Consider the following 21,641-nt stretch of genomic DNA (forward strand, 5'->3'; position numbering starts at 1 on the left):
TGTCTCACAGCTGGCTGCCTCTGTAGAGCTTGGTGACCTAGAACAAACGCGAGGGAGAGTGGGAGAGATGGAGGTCTCCTGGGGATGCGGGGCCCCACTGGAGCCAGTGAAAGATCACAGACTTTGGGGCAAGGGAGACCTGACTTCAAATCCTGGCTCTGCCCCTAACTCATTGTGTGACCTTAGACACAATACTCCCCTTTCTGAGCTTCAGTTTACCCACGTGAGAAATGGGGAAGGCAGCTAGGACATCACCTCTGGAAACTGAGAGAACCCAGACACGCAGGGAATGTGAAGGATTGAAACAACCAGGTAACAGATGTAAGTCAGGCAGAGGAATGAGGGTGCCTTCAGGGCAAGGAGAGACGGGACAGGGGAGACCCCACCTGGTCCTGGGTGACCCTCAGCAGGGCGGTGTACTCCGAGGATGTGGGCTCCGGGTTGCTGAGGTTCCAGCTGATGCTGCGGAAATGCAGCTGGTGTTCTCTCTGCATGCATAAACTCCAGGGTGCAGAGCCTGGAGCCACCGAGAGGAAGAGCAGACACGTGGAGACTGTCAGCTCCCAGCACAGAGGCATGGTGGCCCACGGGGTCACGGTGGTGGGTGCAGACAGCGTCCACACAGGTGGCTCCCCCATCCTTCACAGGCCTGGGGAGAGAGGTACATGGGGAATCTAGAGAGAGGTCCTGAAACCTCTGGGGTGGGGGCCAGAACAGGAAGGAGGAAATGGGAGGTCAGAGGGGAGACTGAGAGAGGGGTGGTAACAAAAGTGGTCATTAGGGGCAAATGCTCAGGGGAGGGTCTTACCTGAGGGAGACCGGTCTGAAACGTGTAGAAGGGGCCCCGGCTGCTCTCCTTGAACAAGGATCCAGCTGGGGAGGAAGGAGGAGGAGGATGAGCAGGAGGGACAGGGATTGGGGTAGGGGCTGGGTGGGATTTAACCCAACAGGAGCTGCTGGGACCAGGGTCTCACCAGGCTCTGCAGGACCCTCTCAGTGGAGTTGAACGTGGCTGAGCCGTTGCTCCTGTCTGATGAATACTGGAGGGTGGAGATGGGGAAGGTGACTGTGAGGGTCTTCAGGTTGTGTCCCAAAGCTGCAAGATGAGAAGGAGAGCGATGGCCATCACTGAGAGCTGGCCTGAGACCAGACCAGAGTCCTGCACTTATTATCATCTGTCGTCTTCTCTCCCAGGGGCACCACCACCCACCCGTGTGGTCACCCAAGTCAGAACCAGCACATCTGCTCAGCTCCTCCTCCCTCCCAGTAACACCCATTCATCTTGAACACTGGTCCTCACATACACTCCCTCTCCATCCCTGTCCCAGCTCAGGGGACTTAACTTCCTTCACCCGGACCAACACCCCAGCAGGCTCACTGGATGCTCTGTCTAAAGGATGTTCTACATGGACCACTAGAAGAATCTTTCTGAAATGAATACCTCACTAGGGCCACCACTGCTCTAGTACCACCCATGGCTCCCTATGGCCTTCAGTGTCTAGTTCAACCTTCTTGACCTGGCACTCAAGGCTCTACTCAATCTGGCTCCTGCTGACCCTTCAGTCTCATTTTATCCATGTACCGCGGGTTAAACTTCATGCTTCACGCAACCCAAATTCGTTTCAATTCTCCCCATATAGCATATTGTTTCTGGCGCAAGCCTTTGCTCATGGAATCCTCTCTGCCAGAAAAACTCTTCATCCTCTACCTGCCTGGGTCTCTCCTGCTCATTCTTAAAGACTCTATTCAGGTGCAACTTTCTCTAGCAAGCTCTTCCTCTGCAAACTATGCCAGTGCCTCTTCCCGAAACCTCCCACACAGTGTTATATTGGTGTGTTAATTTCACAAGGCTAGGGGCTCTCTGAGGGCTGGCCTCAGACTGAATCATTGGTATAATCTTTGTGATCAGCACCATTTCCTCAAAACCAGAATCTCACACTGTGGCTGCCCAGCTCCTGGATCACAACTGGCTGGTGGAGGTGTGGGGCTGGAGAGCTTCTCTTGGGAAGGAAAAGGGGCCCCCAGACACCTGTGGTGGCTTCTGGTGGCACAGGTGATGATGAAGTATGCAGGGACGTGGTGGCCGGCTCGGGAGCTGGCCTCGAGGGCTGTCTCAGGGAGGGACAGAGTGGGAGGAGCCCCCAGGCTCACCCGGGCTCCAGCAGTGGCTGTCCCAGGACCACCATTCACAGGTGAAGCATAAATGAGAGTGAGGGGAGGGGTGACTGTGTGAGTAGAGGGATGAGCAAGCCTGTGGATGAGAGGAGCCCAAGAGAGTGAGATAGGTGAACAAGAGAGACTGAACACAGAGGAGAGACACATGGACGGGCAGAACACTGGACAGACATACGGGATACCTGGAAAAGGAGGACCAAGGGCGGGGCTTTAGGAGAATTAAAGTGAAAACCACGTGGGGTCAGAATGTGGTGGAGAACACGTCTGTCACTAAGGCTTTCTCACCCTGGGCTGGAACTCTCCACCAGAACACGGGAGAGAGAGAAGGGATGAGTTAGGGCCCTTCCAGGTCCTTCTCTCACCAAGGACAGCGGGTGCAGGAGAACCACTGCTCCCCAACCCCAAATGGGGATGGAACCCAGGAGATGAGGGCCAGGAATACTCACTGGTGGTAGTCGGGGCTGCGGCTCCATAGGTGTAATCTGTGGAGAGAAGGCGAGAGGAGCTGAGCGAGAGTTGGGGTGAACATAAAGGATTGAGGGAGAGGGAGGATGTAGGGAGCTTTGTGGGGAAGCAGAGGGGAAAGCAGAGGGGAAGAGGGGAGGGGTGTTCAGGGGGGATGAAATGAGATGGAAGGTGGCTGGCCCCAGTCATCACCCGAGAAGACTGCACCCCGACCAGAAGGAGACAGAGATGGATCAGAGCTCACTTTAGAGCAATGGAGGCAACACAGAACTATGATAGGGACAGAGAGCACGGCTGTAGCCCAGCCCCTCAACACTGACATAGAGGCTGTCCCCATCCAGGATGAAGGAGCCCAGGTGGGGGACACCCTGGCTCTCATGGCTCAGCTCCCAGTAGAGTTGCTCTCTGTCCAGCCCAGGACCTGCGGGGGTCAGAGTGGAAGGTACAGACAATGTCCACCCCACTGGCTGCCCACCCTTCTCAAGCCTGAGGGAGGAAGAACATGGGGACGTGGAATATTGAGCAGGGGTCCTTCTGAGGGTGGAAAGCGAGAGAGTGGAGGGGGAGGAGCCTGAGGGAGAGGCCGAAGGGGCTGCCCTGATGCCTGGAGGGGCTCTCCTCGGTGTCTCCCGTCTGAGACAACCCCCTCACAAGTAAGGCCTGACTTCCTTTAAGATGTGGAGGGAGGCCTGTGAGTGGCTAAGTGGGGTGAACACACAGACCTGGGTGAGGGGGCGCCTGCAGGTCTGCACGGACAGCAGCGAGGAGCACAGTCAGTGCCCTGTGCCATCTGACACATCCAGGCAAGAAAGTACCGTTACCTTCTCGCGGTTCTACACTCCAAGGTCTTCTCTTTCTACTTCTTTCCTACTCCACAGCCATCATCCAGGCCTAGGGAACAATCACCTTATTCGTAACCTTCTTCTCAACACCTCCTATCTGCCTCTTAAGTCTACATTCTTAACCAGAAGTCCATTTTAACCCACATGCTTAGACCAAACGCCAATCACATCACCCATCTGCTCGCATCTCTCCAGTGTCTTCCCACTGGTCTTAGAACAGAGTCCAAAGTCACGCCTGACCTGGTCCAGCCTGTTCCCCTCGCTGGTCTGGCTCACACCCCTCCCCCTGTGTTGACTCGGCTCAGCCATCCCTCTTCTCAGTTCATGGACACACCAGGCTCTCTGCTTCAGGGGTGTCCTCATGCGGGTCCCTCTGCCTGAAACGCTCTCTTGAACACACTCCCACACCCTCACTCCAGTCTAACCCTCCAACCACCTAAATCCAGTCCCAACTCTAGCTCTCAAGCTAAATATCAGTCCTTCTCAAGAGCGCTTCCCTGCCCCCTCCGGTTTAGTCCCCTTGTGCCAAACTCCCAAATCACTCTCATCATGAACTGTCTACAATCCAAATTCCCTAACAGAATATAAATCCCATGGAGGTGGGACAAGGTCTGTTTGGTTCTCCAGGTCCCCACGCATCTGGCCCAGAGCCTGGCTCATCAGATGAGGAACCATCCTGGTTTGAACGCTAAATGTCCTGTGTCCTGGAAAACCCCTCTGTTCTGAATAAATGAGGATGGTGGGTCACCATAAATTGTGCACTCAAAGAATATCTACTGCATGACAAGCACACATTCCCTCAAGAACGTCCCAGGAATGCTAGAATGAAAAAGGCACACAGACATACACACACAATTAGGAGAGGCCAACAATTATATATAAAATTACTTAACAAGATTGTCTTCAACATGAATCACCAGACCGTTATTTCAGAAAGGATTCAAGAAGCAAAGTTAATTCCCTTTAGAATGTGAGGTGGAGAGGACAATCTTTTTGGAGACTAGTGCCCTACCCTTCTATCTAAAAGGTGTTGCTTAATATTCCTCCAAATGATTTGAAATCTCATAAACAACAACAATATGCTGAAAATAAATCGGGCTGCTGGTCAATTTAACTTTCCATTTCTGTTACTAACATAAAGAAGTTCAAATCATATTTTTCTCCAGGTGTCTGTAAGATTTTGAATCTTTGTGGAGCATTTATAGGTCTTTAGAAGTCAAATTGAATAGGCCTGAGGAATGTTGCTGAGCATCCCTGCTAATATTTAATGAGATGTCTTGTAATACTACATATACACGTAAAACATTTATATATTTATATTTATATATGGAATCCTGACTTTTGAGAATTCGGAATGCAGGTAAGTCTATGTTACACATATTTACACTTATTTACATATATTTGTTTAATGTGTTCTTCTTTGCAAATAACTGTATTTTCTGAATTATTTACACACACAGAGCCTCACACACCTTACCATCTTTCCCTTGAATATAATCCATCAAACATCAATAATTTTTCTCATGATACCCTCACTCTCAGTGTCCATGTGGTGACAACCTGAGCCCAGGAAAGCCCACTAGCAGGTCTTCTGCACAGCGGAGGCTGCCGGAACCTGTTGGTACCAGGTCCACAGGGTACTCACCTGGTCACACAGAAATCCACGGATCAGCGAGGACAGGTGGACCCCGAGCCTGGTTTCAACTCAAACTTGAGCCCCACAGACACTTTTCTAACAGAAAAAAAAAGCAAAGATTGCTTTTGAGGCCTTTTACAAGGAGTAATACAGGTGATGGAAGGAAAGCCCACCCCACTTACTTTTCTTTTTCGTATTTACTGATTTAACTGTAACTGTTGGCTGAGACTGGATTTTCCCGATTCCTGTCCAGCCACCTGCTCCCCAAGATGGGAGAAGCAGCTCCGCGCTGTGTGCACTTGACTCGCTCAACTCACTTGGCTGGACAGAGACTTTTTGGTGACTCCGGACCCTTTAAACAAGCTTGTCATTTATGGCCCCTGTAAGTGGCTCGCTGACTTGTAAATATTTCCCACACTTCATTCAGGGCTTGGGAGATTTTCAGGCCCTGGAGCAGGTCTCCCAACCTCCGCACCATTGACATCTGGGGCCGGATGATTCTCTGTCGGGCCGTCCTGGGCCCTGGAGGACGCTGAGCAGCATCCCTGCCTCCCCCTCTAGATGTCAGGAGCGCCCCCATTAGTAACAACCCAAACACCGCCTCCAGACGCGGATAAGCGCCCTGGGGACAAAATCACACGGTGACGGTGACGGGGACTCTGAGGAGGGGACGGCGGCGCCCGGAGCCGGGAGGAACAGCAGCCTCGGGCGCCCTGAGCGAACAGCCCGGGGAAACGGGGCTCCGGGGGGACGCGGGGACGCCGGGCCGGGACGGGGCTGCCCGCGGCCCAGGCCCCTCCCTGGACCGCGACCGGAGCCGGGACCGCCCGCTGCTCACCGAGCTCCGCCCCTGAGGCCGAACGTCCACGGGAATGCGGTCCGCGCCGAGAAGACTGGACACACCGGGCAGACGCCCCGCTCCATCCACGGCGCCGCCCGCGCTTCCGCTTCCGGTCTCGGGCGGGCGTTCGGGGAGGACGGACGTTTGGGGGCTCCGGGTTGAGGCGGCGGGCGGGGCGGGGCCGCGCACCCCAGCCTCGGGGGAGGTCTCCAGTGTCTAGAGTGAGTGCGAAGCTGGGACGCGGGCTGGGTCAGCACCAGGGACAGGGACGATATTTAGGGGCGGGAACCAGTTCTAGGGGCGGGCTGTGGGCGGGCACAAGGGTGTGAGTGACACCAGGCCCGGGGGCGGGGGGGACAAGGGTGCGGGCGGGGCAATGAGCCGGGACCAGGCTGCGGGCGGAACCAGGCCAGGAGGTTGTCCGCGGAGACCAGTTCCAGGGGCGGGAAGAGGCGGGGGTGGGGCTGGAATAAGTCTGGCCGACTTCACAGTGGGAGGAAATCAGCTCCAGGGGCGGGGCTGGAGGCGATGCTTTCCGTGCACCCCTAGACTGTACAGGTAGCTGGATGTTGAATAGCTTTTCTTCATTCCTTTCCCTAAACCTGGAGTCATTCTATCTCTGGCCTTTTTTTTAATTCTTTCACTATTTTTTTGTAAAAAGTGATATCTATGACAACATTCATCAAGTAAATAACAAATGGAATGAAACCTATTTCCTTCTCCATCTTTATAATGCAACAATTGTGCTTTTATTTTTTCTGGCACAAAGAATCATCGTAGTAAATTACTCTGGTCTTTTTTATGGGATATAATAAATATTTTTTAAAAGACACTTTTAGATTTTTTTCTTTTTAATTTATAGCCAGATGCATTCTAACAACAAACATAATTTGTAAACATGCTCTCTCCTCCAGCCCATTATTATTTCTGTAATATGTTATTTCATGAATTATCTTACTGGACAGAACATTTAGCAATGTAGAGATAACTTTGGTAATAAGTATATAGGAATTGTTTGCTGTTTTATTTGGTAAGACTGGAATATTGTACTTTAAATATGATGGGATTTTTTTTCATTATTTACCTATTCCAACATCATCCATGATCAGTCTTTTATCATCTCATTCCAGTCATATTAGTCATATTCTGAATGTCTGAATATGCCACATGAAAACATTTTTAAAAAACTTTATTGAGGTATGACTGACATACAGAAAGCTGTACATATTTAATGTATACAACTTAATGTGTTCGGAGATAATATACACCCGTGAAACCATCACTACTCAAGTCCTTAACCTATTCATCACCCCCAAATGTTTCCTCCTGTCCTCTTTATTTTTTTTATTTAACTTCCTTTTTTAAAATACTTTTTTTCTTTTGAGGTAGGAATACTTAACATAAATCTACCCTCCTAGTAAGTTTTTAAGTCTACAGTACAGTATTGTGAACTATCGGCCCATGTTGGACGGTAGGTCTCCAGAACTTATTCATCTTGCATAACTTTTGTTGCTCAAACATCTATTGCCAAGAGGCCCTCTTCATCTTTAACTGAAAAATCCCCCCATATTTTTAAAAGCTCAACTCAAACATAAGCTTTCCATGAAGAATTATCTGATTTATCCAAGTAACACTATCTACTCTTGTTGACTCTGCTAACCTCTAACTACCTTTATTTTGGCACTTTTCAAATTGCCCTGCTATTCTTTTTCACATGTACCTCACTATGATTTCTTGGAAAGCAGAGCCTTTATCTTATCAAGTTTGCATGCTCAGTTCATTGTTTATGTCTTCCACTAGAGTAATAATAATATAATATGTCCATTCATTTATTGAATCTTTAGTTCTGGTTTTTGCACACCTACTATGTGTAAGGCATAGTGCTCGCCACCTTGGGTGTAAAGATATGAATAGGAGGCATGTGCTAAAGACACCCACACTTACTTCCATCATAATTCCATGTGTGTTATTCTGTGATCAAGATGAGTATATGGTGCTACGGAATCTCTAAGTGTTTGCCTAACATATCATGTGGTTTAAGGGTTGTATTCCCTTGAGAAGAGCTGCTTCAGCAGAACCTAACAATGTGAGTATAAGGAAGCCAGATCAAGGTAACTCCCAACATGGAAACGATGTATTGATTTCCTAAATGAATGTATTGAATGAGTGAATGAAATAATAGAAAATAATGAAGAAATGTGATGCTATTGGTTACTCTCAGATCCTTTACATTTTATTTGGAGACAAAGAAAAGGTGAGAGAAAGTGATTGTGTAATTTTGTCAGTTCATACCTGTCTGATTACATATTTCTCTCTCTGGGCACAATACACAGACAAAGCAGCAGGTAGCTCTCTCTTCCTGAGGGATGTTCCTGAATCCTGGCTGACAGAACGTCCTACACCCAGAGTGGGGAGTTTGAAAGAAGAGAATTATTGATGATACTGAACAATACTATATAATTGGATAATATTTTTTTATTTAATAATATTGAATAATTGATAATATTGTTTAAATTATCTCAAAACTTATCTTAGAGATCACCTATAAGGTTTGACATGATTGATGCACCCAGGGAAAGCAAAATAAAATCAAGGTCAATCTGCAGAAAAGAGTTCCCAACACGAAAATACGTACTGATTTAAAAATTTTTCCATCTCAATGACTAGGACACTTGTTTGTTTTATGGAATGGGGCATCTGGCAATAACAAATGTGATTCTGAATATGGTATTCCAGGATTACTTTTTTGAACTATAAGCAGATTTTACCTTAATAAAAAATAATATTTTAATTCATACAATGCATTTATATGAGAATTGTTTGATTAGTACAAATTGTAATTATTGAATTTATTTAGTAATGTATTTAATGTCAGGTAGATTATACACCAAAGACACAGGGACAGGCTTGAATGATATAATATAGCATCTTGAGGGATGGCTTACAAGACTGAGTTCTAAAGGGAAATCTGAAGAAGAGGAAGAATGCAGTTCCTTGGGAGCCAAAAGAATCTTTTTTTCTGATGGTGAATTTTTCTACAAGAATGTATAAAGTTGGGATGAAGAGATGGAAATATAAGGAAAATTAATAAAATATTGAAATATTAAAAAAAAAAACCTCAATGTCAATTCTTTTGATTTTCGTTAAAGAGAATAAAATTTGTTTTCTGGAAGAAAAGCGTATGGCAAAAGACAATTTGAATTGTATCTTTAAATCATCAAAAGTCTAGGTCATCAGCATCTGTTATATCTTCAGGGCACAATGCATGCAGAGCAATAAATTTGCAAGCACGTGAGATTGACACTTTTTCAGCTTAAATGGGAATTCAATCAATTTTTTATCAGCTCATCCTATTAAATTGGTAGCCTCACTGTCCTGCTGTAATGTATAAAGCATTTCAAAATTCAGGAATATCTCTTTAATTGCAAGTGTCCTTTCAATATCTCTTGGACAATAAGAAAAATTATATCAACAAATGAGAATTCTGTTATGAGTTAAATGATTTCACCATTATTTTCATATATGCTCTCTATCTTGTGATGTAGATGATTAATCCAAGATTGACTTGTCTGCAACCTTTTTGAATCCCATGGCCCAGTCTATCAGCTCCTCATGTATGATGAAACCTTGACCACGTGGTTCCTGGGGAACAAACTCCCTTACTTTCACCTGAAGTCCAAGACCTTTAGGAAAATCATATAGTTCAGAATTACATGCTGTGACACAGAGTTTCTTTTCTCATCCAGTGACACGTGAGCTCCAGTGCTTTTTTTAAATTGGGTGTTTCTTAGGAATGGGTGGAGCTAAAAGGGAGACATAATTGGGAAATGAAATGAGCATGGAAATTGAAGGCAGAAAACCCAGATTCGAACTGGTGGGGATACTGAGTTGCCCAGCAATTAGATTTTTTCCCCTCTATATTATTCATCATCTGAATAAGTTCAATTTGGGGAGTGTTTACTATTCTGCACGCTTAAGGAAGCAGGCATTCTTGTCTGCCCTCAGAGAGCACATGGTGATGTTTAAACCATTCCTGAAGATTCCATGTCCAGGGAGTGCTGTGGGGCTAAACCTGAGCTGCACCTTGAGCAAGGAGGTTTGCTTTAAGGGTGCTAGGGAGTTTCCTCGAGCTCAAGAAGAGACAAAGAAAGACAGCCTGCTTCTTCCTACCTTTGAACAAAATATTTTATTAAATGAGAGAGAAGAGATGAAAGCTCCTAGTACAGAATCTTCACGCATTAATTGATATAATTTCTATATAAATGTACAACTGATATTTGTATAATACATAACTATATATATGGTTGTATAGATACATGAACCAATATATATTCGCAATAAATGTGTGTATTTAGATCTGACATGACATTCACTTCCTCGTACCTGAAAGCAAGAGTTTCAAGACATATTATTCATAGGTTTTGGATTTATAAAAGTCTAGGTTCATGTACAAATTCATCTAAGTAGAATTGATAAGGACTTGGGGAATTAAAATATATTTCATAGTATTGGGGTTCTGATCTGTAAAAAGGGGATCAAACTCCTTGCTTCCAAAAGTCATTTTAAATTTCAATGGGGAAATATTTATTTAGCTATCAGTAGCCTTTCTAGAAAAATGCAGGAAGTTCAAATAAATTGTCCTTTCCCCAGAAGCATTTAAGATATCAAGGGATAGGGCCAGAACTAGATTTTGGAAATCCCTGAATTTTTTAATTCCCTGGGATGAATTGTCATTGTTTTCTCTTGAGCACTTACCTCTCACAGTGAAAGTTTTTAATCAATTATTTCCAGTTAAAAGAGTTGACACTGTTGCTAATTAGACCCTACAATCATTAGAGGTTTACTTGCAACCTGTAAGAAAGAACAGTAATTCATTATGCACAAGTCACTGCTGATCTGTGACAATGTGACAATCACAATTCGATACCCAAATAAAATAACTCTCAGATCCTAAAAGAACAATAATGAGAATCCTATTTAAGGGAGAATTTTACCTGCTAAGGGAGAAACATGAGCTGGCCTGCATCCATTATGGACCCCTGTTCTGCTTTTATAAGAAGTATTTCATGGAGGGCTCAGGCCACCACATCCACAGCATCATAGATGTAGTAGCCGGATCCAGACATAGTCGTGTCTAATTTTTCCTTTGGCAGAGACTCCAGGGAGGCATTGAATGGACACTCCAAAATTTTCCACATTCAGTTCCTGCAAATGAGCAGTTGAAAAGTTCAAGCCATCATTTGGTAAAGAAAAAGTCTTCTTGGTATTTAGAGGGGCTAACTGTCCATAGAGAGTGTTTAAATCCAGATATCTCAAAGTTCTGGTGTGCAAAGGAAAGACTCCCATGGTAGGTATGGAAAAAGGGGTGAAGTGGAATAAAAGAAGCATCCCACTGTGGTGTAGTGATCCCCACCTTCTGAGTGGTTAAACAATGGTTTCCTGCAATGCTCACATTTATTAATCTACTTGTGTCACCATAAATGATAAACACATTGGCTTATGAGTCTGTGCTTCTGGCTATGCATGTCCAATCTTTTGAAGTGTACGTCCTCTTGCTCACAGGTATCTTAGTCACAGGCAGGCACCGTTCCTAGTCATCTCTCTTCTAAGTTCCCAGAGGAATTGCTCACCTTTTGTATCAACTGATACTAAGATTCCTACCTAGGTCCAGCCAAAACGTGTCAACAATGAGACCATTCTGAAGACTAGAGATGTGTCCTTGTGAGCTATCTGATAGAGAGAGGAAAACTAGTCCTTACCTTTCAGTACAGGATCAAAATCTCCATAGGTTGTCTGAATCAAAAGAGAAAAAGTGTTCCATATTGAGTTCTCTGGAAGAAAAATAAACAGAATTTCAACAAAATTCATATGATCAGCTAGCTAAACTTACATCCTTGGTGCTAACACTGTGAGTATGAAGCAATATTATCTGATGGTAGAAGTGATTGAGGGGAAGCTTGGCTTTGAAGCCAGACTGCCTGGGTTCAAATCCTGACTCTAATGTGATTAGCTTAACGCACTTGAGAAGGTTAAATAACCTCTATCCATCTTAGTTTCTATATCTCTAAAAAGTCCCATAATAACGTTACCTATTCATTGTCTTATATTAGGATTAAATTTGTGACTATTTGTAAAGCATTTGAAGAGTGTAAAGTGGTTTTAAGTACATGTTTACATATAAAATTTTATTAACTATTCGATAAATAACTAGGGTATGATTATTTCAGAATATCTAGCTTCCACTCCTTTGAGAGAATTTGGGCAACCACTCTTCCAGAAGCTCCTGTGGTCTGCTTTAGACAGTGACGCTAGCCTCTGGCTACTTCATCCCTCTCTCAGATTCACACACCAAAATAATGAATCCACCATTTCAAGAACTATCTGTGGTAGGTTTTTTCCTATTAGAGAGACATGCAAAACCACTTTCTTCTTTTCCACATGAGTGGCCACAGAATTTCACCAAGGAGGAAAACTTCAGTCCCTCCAGATCCATCCCTCCACCATGCTCATACCTGTGGTATTTTGTAGAGCTCCAACAGTGTCCCAATATGGGCAGAGAATGCTGGTGTGGTTCCTGCAGTGACAGCCACATTCTTGTTCTGTGCCTGGCAGGTGTAATTAGGGATCATCTGACCCCATCCCAATAACCACCTCAGGGTGCTCACCAAGGTGCTGACATCACTGTGGAAGGAATTGTAGACATGGAAACCCAGAGACAGGGTGGCAGCTGGGGGCTCCTGTTGATCTCCTCGATGGCAAAAACAAAGTCCAGGACATAACGATAGTTTTTGAAGTTCAACCTGTACCAAGGCCATAGTATTAAAAATAGAGATCAAGTCATGCACTTCAGGCATAACTCATGTGGGGAAAAAAAAGAGTAAAGGGTGGCATTTTGACTTAAGCAACTTGTTCATTCCAGAGCAATGGCTGTCTCTTCATGACTTTGGAATCTGGAGCACACGCACAAGATGTTCCCAAAGCCTTGGAAGATCAAGCCCTACAACTCTGGACTCAAAAGAGATGCATCAATATCCTAAAATGAATTAGTGGAAAGAAGAGGCACAAAGGATGCTTAAGGGGAAAGAACCCATTTGCATGTTTGTTTAAAAGTCAAACACTATTTCATACAGTGGCACCAACATGAGGTTGCTCATGGGCATGTGCAGGTATAGTGAGATGAAGCAAAAGTTTATAATCCATTAAAGAAACTAGGTAGGACAGGGAAGTGCATAAGAAAAACTTGAAGGAAGGGCAAGTCGAGGACAGAATGGTATCATCAAAACTTTTGCAATATACCTTTCTAAAACTGCCTGCCTCACAGACTTAGGAAACACATATTACCAGAAGCAGGGAAATTGCACCATAATAAATAAGGAGATAGTCTTAGGGAGAAAATAAAGAGGAAGAAGCAATTTATGACTCTATGTTTTTCTAAAAGAGTAAAAACAATTCAGAGTCCGAGGAGCAGTGTAAACTTGCAGCTTTTCATCTATTTCTTTACAGATTAGAAAACCATCATAAGCAGTGAGCTTTACAGCTTATCTTTGGGTTGATTCCTCTCTTACACATCTAAGTTCAGTCCAACGTTAATTTTCAAACAATTTAATTGACGAGGTACAATATGCAATTCCAGAAGATTGCACAGCAGAACATAGGCTTTTGGTGCTCTAACATTAAAATATTATTTTCATTGGTGAATACAGCTTTAAAAACCAAAATGTTGGGATGCTGTAATTCTGAGTCACACAGAAACACTCAGATTGGATTACAAATAAGACTTGTATTCATTTCCTATTGCTACTCTGAGAAACTACCACAGATTTAGAGGCCTAAAATAACACAAAATTTATTATCTTATACTTTGGGAGGAGAGAAATCTAAAATGAGTCTCACTGGCTCAAAGAAAGGTGTCAGCAGGAATGCATTCCTTCTGGAGGCTCTAGAGAAGAGTCCATTTCCTTGCATTTTCTAGCTTCTAGAGGCTGCTCACATTCCTAGGTAACAGCCTCATATCACTTCAATCTCTGTTTCCATTGTCATAACTCCTTCTCTGACTCTGACTCTTGACTTATTCTTTCACTTGTAAGGACCCTTGTGATTATATTGGACACATCCAGATAATTCAGGATTATCTCCTCATCTCAAGATCCTTGACTTCTTCACACTTGCAAAGTCTCCTTTCTATGTGAGGTAACATATTCACAGATCCGAAGGATTAGGAATTGGTCACCTTTGGGGGCACATTCCACCTACCACAGGACCCAACTACATGCTTTCCAATACTTGAAGCAAAACACAGAAGAGGTTAAAATAGGTAGAAATGATATTCCATTTAAATATGAACCAAAAGAAAGCATGGGTATCCTTGTTAATATCTGATAAAATCCGAGTTCAAAGCAAAAAGCATGTGAAATATCAAAAGAGGTGACCATATGTCATATGTGACATATGTGGTGACCATATGTGGTGAAAGGAAGAGAAGATCGAGTACCAACAGTCATTATATCTATCCCCCAAAGTGAAAAAAAGCTATTATTTATAGACCCATGTGCATAAGTACATATATGAACAACCAGATTTGGAGATTTAACATATCCTCTTAGAAATGGTCAAATTAAAGACAAAAAAAATATGCAAAGTTATGGAAGACTTAAGCTTAACAGATATTTACATATAAATGTAAATAAGGCTGGTATATTATGAACCCCAAAGAATATACATACATTTGATCATACACTGGGCCATCAAGTAAGCCTTTGAACATTGAAATTATACACAATGCATTCTCTGACCACAGTATCATTAGGCTAGCAATTAATAAAAAGATCTAGAAAATTCCATTTTATATACATATATGTATATATATGTTAAACACTTGATCTTTGATCCAGTACTAGGGATCAAATGTACAACACGACTATAGTTAACACCGCTGTATGATACATATGAATGTTAAGATACTAAATCCTGAGTTCTCATCAAGAGGAAAAAAATATTCTTTTCTTTTTTCGCTTTTTCTGTTTTATTATATTTATATGAGATGATAGATGCTAACTAAATTTATTGTGGTAATCATTTTACCAAATATATAAGTCAAACCATTATGCAGTACACCTTAAATTTATATAGTGATGAGCATCAATAATATCTCAATAAAACTGGAAAAAAAACACATCTTTTTCAGAGAATACACCAAATTATTTTAGACCATAAAGGATACTGAGTAAATGCATTTTGAAGAAAAATAAATATCATCTCAATAAGTAGGTCATTTTTGAATAATCTATACATTATGATGAGACTTTCTCTTAGTACTAACTTCTAGCCAAGGTATGGTTTGCCCAAAGATTCCCTCCCCTCCCACAATATGGGTCAGGAGCAGGGTGGCTTGTGGATCACTGCAGTAGGATCTTGGTGTTTTTTCCCTACAATTTGCATCCTTTAGGCTTTCAGAAAATAATCACTAATGGAGATTATTCCAAGGCAGGGGAAAATAAAAGATGCTTATTTCTGTCTTCTGTTTGGAAGGAAAATATTCCAGAAGGGAAAAAGAAAGGAAGCCACAAATAATTATTGAAGGAAAAGAAAGGAGCTGATGATTCATAGTTTACGGGAGAATCTCAACACAGCTTTTATATTCAACTTTCATAACTGTCAGAGGGATTCACACACACACAGGAACTTACACGCAAAATGTGACATCTTTGCTTGGACAAGTCACAAAGAAATTTCCATTGCATTTCTGAATCCTGGGTCAATGTATAGAAGGGGGAAAACCCACTGACCACCAAGTTCCCTTCCTTGTAGACACTGGGCCTTATGTAATCAAAGCCGCTCGAATAACTCATCAGGCACATGGAATGTGGAAATTTCCCAAAGAGGGGCAGAAGAAGCAGAAAGAACATCTCAGCTGACTTAACAGTTTGAGGCAAGGCCTCTAGTCAGTGGTGACTGAGGGAGCAGAGATGGAAACAGATCTGCAGTGTAGCCTTCTGCAGGGAAATTTTACTCCTGTGCATGGTACACGTGTCTAAAAGTGCTCTGCCATTCAAGACCATGGAAAGAAGATTTGTTATTAATCAGAACTAGGGCATTTTCAAGAGCAATATATACTGGCTCAGATCTTCCCTCAATGTCACTGTGGGTCAGAGTTGCTTCCGGTGTCCTCTTTCTGTCACTCCCCCAGTCCAGGCCTAACTGCTCACTGCTCTCAGTAAGGAGCTCTGGGGTCCTCCCTGCCCTGGGGCTCAGCACCTGGCACGCTGTGCCCTGGTAAAGACAAAGGTGAAAAATACGTTTGGGCAACATCTTCCACTGAAGGTGCCAGAGATTTCATCAGGGATGGGGGTCAGCAAGGCTCTGGGAACTACCCCATTCTGAGATTGGATTTTTTCTTTCCCAGGCAAACATTCTGTTTCTTGCAATTGACTGAGTGGTGTTGCAACCATCAAAACACAACATCAGAAAGGGCTGGTATTGCAATCGGCAAAAATAGCCCAGCATGATTCCTGTGATACCCAAGGATGAGGTCATTGACCGTGCCTTGGGTAAGCCTCAATGGTAATTTACAGCCTATATCACCAACCTCACCCTTAGGTCTATCTGACCAATGTCTGAAGAACTGGTCTCATGCACAGTTCAGGAAATGGATATCCATTATCCAGTTCATATCAGTTTCCCATGAAATGAAGTCTAAATTCACATATATTTACACCTAACCTCTTCCTTAGACCTATGTCCTGTGCTAGGACTCCAGTACTTAGTTACTACATGTTCCAGTACATTCCATTTAAAGTCTGTCTCTCCTAAACCCAAAGTCTCTCTCAACAACTCTTTTGCCATTTCTCTGCTAATCTTCAAGGCAAACATTTGCAACGGTTGTTAGTATTCAAATATTCCTCTTCCTCAATTCCCATTCTTTTCAACCCACTTCAAGCAGGTCTGTCCAAGTATGTCACTCAATCTGTTCTCGTCAAGAACATCAGCAGCTTCTACGAGGCCCAATCCAGTGGTCATTCTTTACTCTTTTTTTTACTTCAGCACGCAGCATCATTTGACCCGGCTGACTGCTCTATCCTTAGGACACTACTTTCTCATAAACTCAAGCTAATTTTGTTTTTGAATATAGTATTACATTCAGATTATTTTCTCAAACTTATCTAGTGATAGAGGTGTACTGAAGTCTTCTACTACGGTTATAGAGAAACAGATTCTTATTTGTTATTCTGTCATTTTTTCGTTATATATTTGGGTGTAATGTAAATAAGTACATACAGGATTAGGTCTTTTCTTGTGAATTGTTCCTTTTCATGAAGGGGTCTTATTTTTTCATAGCGAAGTATTTCACTACATTAATAAATGATCAAACATTTTTTCTGATAGACCAGGCACTCTTCTAAATGCCTTATGAATATTAACTTACAGAGTACTAAATATAAACTTAAGAAGTGTGCAGTACTATCATTCCCACTTCAGATGTGAGAAAACTGGCATGTTACTTGCCTGAGCTCTTTGGCTAGAAAATGGTAGAGCCTGAATTTGAGCCCAGACAGTAGACACTCTTAACAACCAGCATATTCCTTGAGTACATTCTATACGTCTAGCACTTTTGGAGACACTGGTGTCTGTAGCAATGAATGAAATTCCACTTTTGCTATTGGAGCGCTTAGGTTCTAATTAGGGAAAGACAGACTATAGAGAAATCAAGAAAACATGTTATTATAAGTGTCATGTAGAAAATGTAGAAAGCATTTTAAGATAGTTAAGAGGGATTGAGATCTTGCTTATTTGCATAGAATAGGAAGAGATAAACTCTTAGTTAAGGAGCACTTGAACAGATAGCATAACAAGTTGGGACAGTGAGTCATACGAATTTGTGTGACTAAAGCAATATATTCATGCAAAGGTCTGGAAGACAGAGGCCAGTGTGACTGGAGTAGATCAAGTTGGGGACAGTGAGGGAGTGGTAGAAAGTGATGTGGTCAGAGACTTGGTCGGTCCTGATGTTGTTGGGTTTTATGGTTCACTATTAGGTATTTGCCTTCTGCTATCAATGAGTTGACATATCAGTTGGAATCTCAGCAGGAAACAAAGGACACACTGAGACTAGGATGATTCAAGTAGAGTTTTCATAAAGGGGCTTCTCGGAGTTGCGGACAGGATGTAAGAAGACCACAAAAGGTGGTTGGTACCCAGTGAGATGGTAAGTGTAGGGCTCTACTAACACCCCTAAGCCTGAAGGCGTAAGGATAGTGAAAAATTATCAAATTCTAGAAACAAGAGATGAGGTAATGCATTCCAGAAGCTGAAAGGAGGTCAGGGGTAGCATCCAGCCCCAGGTTCTCCTGCAAGAAATAGCCAGGAACAGATGTCACTCTCTTTCATCCTTCTGATTTCATATCTAGGCTCCCCATTGACCAAACCCAGCCAAAAGCCATAAAGCAAGAAAGCCTGCTGACGTAGTTCATCTTCACTAACCTTCCTGGGTGAAGCAAGATAGAGAAGGTGGATCTACTGGGGCAAATGGAAGATATTCTGAACTGTGCAGCCCTTTTTTGCCTGAGAATGTACTCTTGTCAATCACCTGGGTGGGAAGTTCATACCCCTGCCCAGGAATCCCATCAGCTACTGTACTGTCTTAGGTGCAATCCAAGCATTGATACTCCCATGTGTAGTCTAAAATAGTTGCCATTGCAGGTGTTCTTCATGTAAGATGGGTTATGAGGTTCTTGGGAAGAATTGCAAACCATAATTAACCAACAGGTCCTGGTTCACAGAGGTGGACACTTCTACCAGGAGACAAAGTCAGAGTCCCATTGAACTTTACTACTGCTTATGACGCCAACAGAATGAAAGAAGTCACTATGGCCTCTGGCACAAGTAATTCATCCAGAGGACAAGGGGCTTCTGTTATACAGTGAGGGCAAAGAAGACATTTGGCCTTCAAGTAATCCATTGGGATGTCTTTTGATATTCTTTCCCCAATAATTAAGTATAGGAGCTCTATCCTGTGAAGGATGTGGTTATCAGGTGTTCAGATGACTCAGGGATGAGGATCTGGATCCTCTCTCCAGGTAAGCCACCCAGACCAGCAGAGGTGCATGTCAAGGGTGAGGGGAATCTAAATGGGACAGTAGGAGAAGTGGGATTGTAAGTATCAATTGTAGCATGAATAAAAGGTGCAGTCAAGAGCTGTCTGTAATTTGTCCCACTGATCTTCCTGTTCTAAGTTTCCCCAGTCAAGAAGACCAACCAGAATCCTAGTGCACTGACTGTAAGAAGCAAGTGCATCTGAGTGGCATAAGTGGTGGACCATAATGGAGACAGTGGTATATGTTCTAGATTGTTATTTCAGGACTAAGTCACTCGCTCTTGTAGCTGCAGAAATTCTTCTAAGGGCTCATACTGCCAACCTCTCTGGGAATTTCCTTGGGCCAAAGGAAAGTGCCACACCTAAGATTGTGACCACTCCGAATAGCAGCCCGCTTCCAATCACTGGTTCATGGGGGGAGAGGGGTGGATACAAAGGCCCAATTCCTTTGCCTCAATTTGAGAGACTCCAGAAGGGCCACCTCAGCTCCAGTGCTCCCATTGGGATCAACTGTGGTCTCCATTTTTAACTTATCACAGTTCAATTTCTTCTGCCTAATCTCAGTTCTCTTCTTTAGAGATGGTTACCTCAAGCAAGTAACAAACTTTTTATGCCAAAGTTTCTTCATCTGTATAATGAGAACAATGAGATTGACTACTTCACAGACTTGTATTAAGGATTCAATCAGCTAATATATGTAAAACATTTATGAGACTCCCAGTATATAGGAAACATTATATATTTCATCTTTTATTGTGAATTAATTAAAATCCATTGCAGGATTATACTGAGCAAAATGAGCCACACACAAAAAAGAGTAAATATTGTATGATTCTATTTGTATGAATTCCAAGAACAGTCAAAAAATAATCTGTGGTAGGAAAAATAATCAGAACAGTGGTTGCATCTAACCTCAGATTGTGGAGAAGGGGTGAGGCAGGAGCAAGGATTGACTGAGAAAGGACATGGAGGAACTTTATGGGTTGAGGAGAATGTTCTATATCTTGAAAGGAGTATAGGTTATATAGGTGTATGCATTTGTCAAAATGCATTCAGTTCTACACCTAAGATCTATGCTTTGTGCTATGTGTAACATATGCCTCCATTAAAATCAGATTCATTTTCCTAAGTGAAAGAAGCCAGAGATGAAAAGCCATTTATTGTAGATTCCATTGTACGCCATTTGGGGAAAGGCAAAACTGTAGGGAAGGACAAGAAATCAATGGTTTGTGGGGCAAAGAGTAAGAGAGATGTAAGATGTAAGATGACTGTAAGATGACTACAAAGGGACAGCACAAAGGAATTTGGGAGTGATGGAACTGTCCTATCAAGACTGTTCATGTGTGTATCATGTTAGATCATGACTGTGTTGACGGATACACAACTCTATGCATTTGCCAAGACCCATAGAACAGTACATCCTAGAGTGGATATTACTGTAGGTTAAAAAAATTAATGCACCAGCTAGTGAAGGGAACATAAAATGGAAAACAAGCTATAACAAATGAATCTAAATGTATTGCAAATGAATAACATAGCCACAATGAAGGCTATGAAAAGGAAACCAAAATTACTTTGGAAACTTATGTTTTACCAGATGCTGTAAGCCTGGATCAAAAGAACTGACCAGAAATCCTGCAGTCTAGTTCATAAAAAATGTTTCTCAGAAGGATATCAGTTAGCAATTCTGAAACTAATTTATGCATACACTAGACATGAACAACTAAGTAAATATATTGTAGATGATGAGAGCCAGTGTATCACAGTCAAAGAAAGATGTTATAAACAAGGAAAGAGAGAAGGCTGGCTCTTATTCCAATCCAACTTAGGCGTTGGATTGGAATAAGAGCTACCATTATCAGTTCATGCTTTTCACGGATGGATGGGTAGATAGATAGATAGATAGATACATAGATAGATAATAGATAGATAGATAGATAGAGAGATAGATAGTTAATGTGTGTATGTAGAGGACAGTATAGATTCATATTTTTCCAAGGCCTGACAGCTCAGAAGGCCTAGAAGAACGATACACCAGTAATAATGAGAATACCTATCAACCACCCAGAAATTGGTTACTAAGATACTATTCTAAAGAAAAAGGAAGGAACCAGGGCTCTCTTGAGGAATACTGGATTCCAGGGCTATGGTAGAGGAAACACAACCTGACCCTGAAATATCTCTGAAGGATATTCTAGTGTAAAATAAAGATTCACAAAAGGAAACCCCCAAAATCTGACTAAAAATCCCCCTTCAGGTCCTTGAATAACACCTAACTTGTGCATGTGCAGGGAACGAATCTAGGAGACTTAGAAGAGAAAAGCCACTGAAAACGGAATATTGTGCAGAAATTTCGGAGATCACACATGTCAGGAGTGGGAGGTTGGCTTTTGGATTCATCTGGAGTGGAATGACCTTGATAAAAGAAAAAAAAGCCCTAGCTTTCAATTATGACCCTAGAAATGTCACAGCCTGAGAGTCAGTGCCACACACTAAGAGTAAGGACTACATCTTGGGAGTCAGTGCAAAACTGAAATATATATGTCCTTTTAGGGTCTAAAACATAGCCTTCAGAGGCTCAGGGTGATCCAT

At 42.9% G+C, this 21,641-nt stretch overlaps 2 long non-coding RNA genes across 2 annotated transcripts; both read right to left on the reverse strand.

Annotated features, from left to right (window-relative positions):
* Nucleotides 1-397: 397 nt before the first annotated feature.
* Nucleotides 398-2,092, reverse strand: LOC131395272 (uncharacterized). Its single transcript, XR_009216346.1, has 3 exons — nucleotides 2,030-2,092; nucleotides 975-1,096; nucleotides 398-649 (listed from the first exon to the last, which is right to left on the reverse strand). It is a non-coding gene; the product is annotated as an uncharacterized LOC131395272 (long non-coding RNA).
* Nucleotides 2,093-8,095: 6,003 nt separating this feature from the next.
* LOC131395271 (uncharacterized) lies at nucleotides 8,096-11,160 on the reverse strand. The gene is made up of 4 exons (XR_009216345.1): nucleotides 10,954-11,160; nucleotides 10,715-10,810; nucleotides 9,623-10,129; nucleotides 8,096-8,355 (listed from the first exon to the last, which is right to left on the reverse strand). It is a non-coding gene; the product is annotated as an uncharacterized LOC131395271 (long non-coding RNA).
* Between the last annotated feature and the right edge of the window lie 10,481 nt (nucleotides 11,161-21,641).

The sequence above is a fragment of the Diceros bicornis genome, chromosome 31 (genome assembly GCF_020826845.1).
Source record: "Diceros bicornis minor isolate mBicDic1 chromosome 31, mDicBic1.mat.cur, whole genome shotgun sequence".
Lineage (NCBI taxonomy): Eukaryota > Metazoa > Chordata > Mammalia > Perissodactyla > Rhinocerotidae > Diceros > Diceros bicornis.